The following is a 7,900-nucleotide window of genomic DNA, read 5'->3' on the forward strand; positions in this document are numbered from 1 at the left end:
TGTGTAGTCTGTCGGCTCCTCCGTCTCCCATCTACCGAGTAACGTGAAACGCTCCGCCTCGCTTCCCTACAGTAATGAATATCTGAAAACCATTTTGAAACTTGCAGCATTTATGATCCCCGACATTGATCTCTCTAATATAGCGCATGCATACACTAAGTTAAGTACTTAGGACTGTAAGTTACTAACATATTTCTATGTAGTAGTAGTAGCTTTGGTATTCCGTGGTCTGTTCAAAGGCTGAAGTGATACGCGGTGGGTAGAAATACGCATCCACGATCGCCCAATCAATTATTTTGTGTCTTCATTATCCTTTAGTAACAACCAACTAGTCTGTCTTATAACAAATATACTCAGCTTAGCAATCACTACAAAAATGAGTCCCACAATACAAGCTCTATGCCACTCAATATAACGAGTCAAAGCACATGGTTTTTTTTATTGTATTATTTTTTGCAAGAACGATCTTTAATTTAAATTAACAAACTAAGACAACTACTATATACAACTACACAACAACTACATAACCAACCACTACTACTACTACTACTACAACTACTAAAAGGGGAATACAAATAACTAAGGGGATTGCTATCGTCATCACTGTCCTGAAGGGCGCAATATCTTATAATCATTTGTGACTGTCTCTGGGAAAACCGGTCTTATCGCCCACTTAAAAGTATCGAGAAACATCGGTTTTAAATATTCAGTGTGTTGTAGCTGGCCAATGGTGGTAGCTACGCATACCAAATTTTCACACGTTTCACAGCAATTTCTTACCTTCCTGATCATCCACTGAAGAAGTAGCCAACAGCTAAGTTTCCCGCCATTTTAGATAGTTTTAAACCGAGGTTGTCTGTATCAGGTGAGCTTCAGAAGGGTGAGAGGCGCGGGCCCTGAAAGGCGGGAAAGATGGTGTTCAAAAATTGAAAAGAAACGTGTTGGGACAAGTTATGGGCCATTCAGACCTCAGAACTGGCTAAAATGAAAGGAAATTTACAGCACAGGTCATTGTCCAGCACCACGGAACTGTACAACCACACACAGCAATCTCCTGGTTGGCCAGGATTCCATCAAGACCCCAGACCACTCCTACAGCTCGCCACTGTCCTTTTAAAAAGTAGCCAGCAAAAACAAACCACTTTACTCTGGTCGACTGTGGCAGTGAAACTTGATAGTACATTCATTAAACTTTGTTTGTGAGAAAAAATCAAACTTCCTGTCTTGGGCGATAAGAATGGTTTTCGTAGATCCAGTCACATTTTAGCATTACTTTGCCACAGTGCAACAGGAAGTTGTTGTAGTAAATTCTTTCCTGACAAATTGGGAGGAACACCGTTTCTAGGAGTGGTACAGTAAGCAATAACTTTTAACATTTTCAGGGCAAAAGGGGTCCACACTCCAAAGCACTCCTCTACCAAAGGAACAAAATCAGAACCAGTTTTCTCTGCATCTACCAAATGCTTCTCATCCTTGGCCACCTCTCCAGCTGAAGCAGCTACCCCAGCACATGAAGCAGAAGAGGAAATGAAAGCAGGCTGAATAGTGCTAATAGTGCTGTAAAAAACTGATTGCTTATGTAAACAGTGAAAAGGATTGTTGTCACTGATGTCATTGATTTACAATCTAATGTGCTGTACCACATTGACACATGAGTACTTTACATATGAAGTGTGTTGCTTCCACTAACAGGTGTATAATCATACAATACGGCTGAATAGGAAAATTTTTGCACAAAAATAAAGTGAATTACGGTAGCTATAATGTAGAACAATTGTGAAAACTAGTTAGCAGAATTAGTATAATCACTCCCAACATTGTTTCACAGTAGAATCTTACCAATCCCCTTTGCAGAAAGTTTAGAAGGAAAACATCACGTGTACTCATTAAACGATAATTATTTTTAGAGACGCTTAATGCACTTAGATGCCATAATGGCATTTCAGTGATTTCAAAGGCAAAAATATGAAGTGTGGCCAGTCGAAAAATCCCAATATAACACACTATGTATAACTCTTGATGACTTTATCACCCGCACAAATCGTAAGTAAATTTGGGGTGGCCGCACTATTTTTTTAGAGGGGGTTTAAGCTGAAACCATTGCAACCCGCTACTGGAATGACTTAAATCTCCTTCAAAACTCTGGCAATGGGCCTTATCCAAAAGGGTTTTGTTACTTTCACATCGTTGGATGCCCCCTACGTAAAAATACTTAACAACATTGCGTTAGAGGCGCTTTAATAAAATAATTATTAAGTACTGACTGAGACACGCTTTATCAAACCCGATCAAACTCGATACATAGAATCAAATGGGGGGAGGTGATAGCAGCCAGTGTTCTGTGACTAAGGGGTCTGCCAGAATAACGGAGGTAAGTAATGTATGCAGCAGTATGTATCACATCACCACCAAGATCACCACTGTTACTTTATGCCTTGTTGTAATGTTTGATGCTACAGTACCAGTATTAATGCTATGAACAGAACTCTTAACACAAACATGGTAACAATTTCCTTCAGTCCAGATATATTTCAACCTGCCTTGTTTAATTATAGTAGGGGCAGAGGCTTAGATTGTCCCATGCAGTTGCAGTTGTGTTGATGGTTTTGCAGCAGTGTTTGTAGTTGAAGTATTCTTAACTAGAAGAATAGCATAACTATGTAGCTAATGGATAATACTGTAGCCTCCTTCCCAGGGGTCTGAAACTAACATAATATCTTACAATTTCTGAAACAGTTTTTGTTATTTTCGCATCATTTGATGCACCCCTACTCAAGGGCAGATCCAGGAGCTAGCAAGGGGAGGAGCACAACAGGCTAAGTTGTAAGTGGTTGTGGAGAGCCAGATTCTCTGGTCCAGTGCTGCATTTTTGAAGTAGCAAATAATCACCTCTTAGTAGTGTCTCACTGGTGATTTTTGCCATTTTGGTCTTTTATTTTTAGAGGCGCTTAGTACTCTCACGGAGGGACTGGGTGAGAATCTCACAGTTAATTTAACTTTGGTTCATTTGGTTTCAGGTGAATTTGTAAATGTGCATATTTTCATGAGTTTCTTGGCCTGACAAAGTTTAGTAGCTATTTTAATCAGAAGTACATATGGCTGGCTCCTCCACAAGGTGAGGGGGGTGGGGCATTTGCCCCAAATGTTCCATCCTGGATCTGCCATTGCCTACATACAATTATGTAACAACACTACATTATAGGCACATCGATAAAGCACTGAGACACATCAAACTCAATACTGGGGATAAGTGACAGCAGCCAGTCTTGTGATGACTGAAGATGATGTGCGACTAATTGGTCTGTCAGGATAACAGAGGTATGTATGCGTTATGTATCACATCTAGGCACCGGCCTATTATGCCTGAAATTTTACCTATTATGCTTTTGAACATTGCTCAAAAATTAAGCCTATCATGCTCAAAATTATGCTTTCAAAATCAAGATTATGCTCTAGAAGTGACTGTTTTATTAGAGCATATCAGCCTTTCCTGACTGCTCTATTAGAGTAAGTGACTGCTCTATTAGAGTAAGTGACTGCTCTATTAGAGTAAGTGACTGCTCTATTAGAGTATCTCGATCTTATTTCTGCGAAGTGTGAATAACCAACAAAGAAACGGTTTAATAAGTTGTATTACATGTTTTTGATTATAAAATGCACTAATAATACTATTGGCTGTGAATATTTGCTTTCTTTCAGGTGCACGTATTGCGCATTTAATTAATTTTTCAAACATCGTCCCTATTATGCTGGCATTATGCTTGATGCTTTTGGCCACCTATTATGCTTTAAATTATGCCGGCATAATTGGCCGGTGCCTAATCACATCACCACTGTTACCTTCCATTATCCTTGAGTGTACTGTTTTAAAAATACTATGAACAGAATTATTAGCACAAGCATGGTGATAATTTACTTTAGGGATATTTCAACCTACTGTTGACCATCTTTTAATAGGGACCTTGTGTACGTTTGTTTCACTGGGGTGTCACACAAGCACTCACTATTGGATGATCTGCATCAAAGACAAAAGCCTTTGGCTTACAGCTTTTGACCTGACTTGAATGCACCTTCCTGAAATTTTGTCCGCTGCTTTAGGCTTAATTGTTAGGTTTTCATCCCTGGCCACATCCAATGTGACCATTTAGCAATTTTAAAAGTTAGTATAACTAGCTATAGTAAACCAAGAAAGCTGCTGTCTGGGCCATGTGAGCCAGCTAGATATAAATCTGTACAACTTCATTGTTACTGTAAGTGTTGAAACTATTTAGGTTTATTATATCCATTTACCAATACACACCAGTCCTGTGCTTCCAACAGTCTATGGGAATTTCTTAATACATGCTACCTATATAATAACCAGGGTATGTATCAAGCCCCTTCCTCTACAATACCACGTGAATGTGTAAAAATGTTGCACAAGTACTTAAAGTATTTCATGTGAACTGAATAGACCCTGTACAAAAAGTAGAGGAAGGGACTTGATACATATTTTGCTCTATTTAGTTTGTTGCTTGCAATGGTGTGATTCATGATTGGAAAGATGCTGCTGTTATGGAAAGGGGTAAAGGGGGCTAGTTGTGGCCAAAAAGCTAGTTGTAAATGACTTTTGGCTAGTTGCAAATGTTGATTGGGCTAGTTCTAAAATTAAGACAAAATAGCCAGGTTTACCACAGGAAAGTATACTTACGTACTTTACCTCTTAACTATTTTACAATTTACCACAGGGATTTGACTAAAAGTCTAAAGATGCATCTTGAGATAGCCATTTTCAAAAATTTTCTATTTCATGGTCTACTGAAATTACCTTACTAGTTTTAATTTCTTTCTTACAGTTCACTATAAACTGAAAATCAATGCATTCATCAAATCAATGCTTTCATGCACATAGCTAATTATATATGCAGTTATTTTGTCCCTTCAGCTTGCTAATTATTTCCAGATCTCAATCATTCTCTAAAATCATTTCCAGGTTCAATCTTGGCACACGTTTTAAAATTTTCCTTGGGGTGTATGCCCAGACCCCTAGAAATCCCTCTTTACTGCCACTTTGTCTCATGACTCACATCAACAGTAACAGTAGGCATCAATGATTACAATGCAATCATTGTTGTATGATCTATTACTTTCAACAGGTAGTATGACTACGGTTTAATAAAATATTTTTGTTAGTGCTTTGTAGTGCACATGACTTTGTCCTACCCCCTGACCTACAGCTGTGAAAGATACATCATTGAAATCACAGTGAAATTGTTACAGAGCTTTGAAACTTTTTAAGTTTTTCTATCTCGTAAGTTTTAATATTTATTTATAGGTAACTGTGAGTTTTAACACTTCTTCCCATCTCCCACTGTAGTGATATTTTGTAGTCTTGACTGTTCACTATGAGTTTGACCACAATCACAAATTGAGATTGACTTAGTAAGTGAGGTGTGATGCCCCTAGTGTTTTGTTTTATAAGCCTAGCACTACAATTAAACAGGTGATTCTGAAGTCACAGTCTAACCCCCTCCAACATACTCCAAATAACCCACACCCTGTTTGCCCATTGTAATCTATAACATCTGGGTTTTGCACCACTAGCAATTGTAGCATGCTATCTGTCATTGTTACCAAACAACCAACAACATACTTAGTAACCATAGATACAAGACAATAACCATACGTAAGTCCAGGAGCACTACCACCTGAAAACTTACATTCATAAGTGAATAGAATATAATGAAAGACTAAATACAACAATGGAGAGTGAGGGCTAGCAACAAAAAATCAAAACATAAAAATTTTGAACCATCCAGCCCCAAGATGATTCAGGGAAAACCCAATGGGTTTTACCCACATACGCATGTTACGCACATCAGTAATGTCATCAGTAATGACTGAGTTTCTTTCTGTAGCTATGTATGTGTTCACTTCTTCATTTTGATGACAGTAGTGACTTTCCATGTAGAATTCTGCGTTCTCCTAACACAAATGTCATTTTGCAAAGTTTTTTTTAGACATACTCTGTAAATTGAAATACAATAGTAAGTATTTTGTTTGTTCTTGCTAATGCAGGTAGCAATGATGTCATCATCTAATTGTGGGTCAGTCGTGACTACTCGCACAGCAGGTGAAATTGGCCGGTATCTCCTCATATTGTACATAGAACCCTATCATCAAGAGTGACTTTTTTTTGCTGAAGAGCTGCAGCATTTGCAATAATGTGAAGCTAGACTGTGGTACCTCGTTAAATAACTTTTTGTTCCAATTTTTATGTACATGCTGTAACTGATCATGTTATTGTTGTTTAAATATCACATCTTTTTATTTACAAATAACTAACCCTTTGTTATCACGTCTTTATAGTAGATCCGATATTACCGTAACTTCTTTCTGTAACAGAACATGTATGTTACCTCTATTACATTCAGATGGTAGCCCTAATAATTTATGAATGGAATGTGGCTTATTCGTAGTAATGCTTGACCCGCTAAAACACCCTGAAGCTTTTATTTCAAATGTCCTATGTGGTCCGACAATTTCACTGCTTTATATGTACTAGGAAACACACCATTTGGTCTCCTTTTCTGAATTTGGAACCAAATCATTATGTCTTTATTTATTTATTATACTGGATAGTCAGTAATTATTTATGCATCCAGTGGGGGGAGGAGGAATGCATAATCAATATAGACACTAACAATAATGTTCATGTAAGTTTAGACAGTTCAAAAGTGTAATTATCTACAACTCAGACTCTATTTAGGCTGTTTTGGGTGGGTAATAAATGTGTTCAGTGTAGGGAGTAACGCGTTACTTAATATTATTACTTTAGTGGTAACTAACTAATATAACGAAATACGCTATGAAAACAGGTAATATAACTCAAGTTAGTTTACTTACAAAATTTAATGCGTTACCTAAGTAATATAGTTACTGTAACAAATCTAATATTACTTAATATTATTACTACAAGTAACGAAGTTACTAATCTCGTTAGTAATCCACTGAGTAACGCCTAGCCACAACGAAGTAATGAAGCCTACTGAATGAAGCTTATTCACCAGCTTCTTACTTATAATCAAGATTTGCACATTGTCCAACAATGCAATCATGTCACGTGATAAGGTGGTAGTTTCACACGTTACAGCTTAAGGCTGTGGGCACAAAGTAATATAATATGTAATATTATTATAGATACTTTATTTTATGGGTAATATGTAACTGTAACTAAATAGTTCAGTTGCATGTAATATGTAACTAGTTACTTTTAAAAAGTAACTTGCCCAACACTGGAGGGTGTTAGAGCTGAGGTTGGAGCTCTGATGTTGGGAGCTGAAAGAAGTATTATACTCTGAATTTATTTGAAACACTTTAGGAAATGGTAACCGAGTTATAAGAAAGGTCAGATTGTTCCATGCATGCATGGTAGCTACCAAGGGGGTGGATTGTTTTGTCCTAAACTATTAGGACAGTTAGCTAGCTAGCTGCTCGTATGTGACAGCTGGTATGAGCAAGTATAGCACAAAGAACTTCTAGTTTCCTAGCGATTATGTAGTGAAGTGTATTTAACAGTAGTTTAGCTTAGTTAGATTGTTCTAGAGTGAATATCTTTGAACATATCCTATTTAAAGATAGGGTCCGCAACGCGAAAAATCGATATCCTCCAATCAGCTACCTAACTATTGTCATGTGTTAGGCTAAGTGTAACTTGAGTAACACCAGCGTGGCAACCAAGTTTGTCACTTCCTTCTGGTAGAAAACGATACAAATGTCTTAAAATCGCGTGATTTTTCGTTGCAGCAGTTTGTAGGGTTCTTCGTATGCCACAATATTCACAGTCAACATTGTTCAAGTAGTCTATCATCAGCTCAAAGTATTGGTGGTTTGATTTTATTGGTCAGTTTCCGGTGGCAGC

The sequence above is a fragment of the Dysidea avara genome, chromosome 2 (assembly GCF_963678975.1).
Source record: "Dysidea avara chromosome 2, odDysAvar1.4, whole genome shotgun sequence".
Classification (NCBI taxonomy): Eukaryota; Metazoa; Porifera; class Demospongiae; order Dictyoceratida; family Dysideidae; genus Dysidea; species Dysidea avara.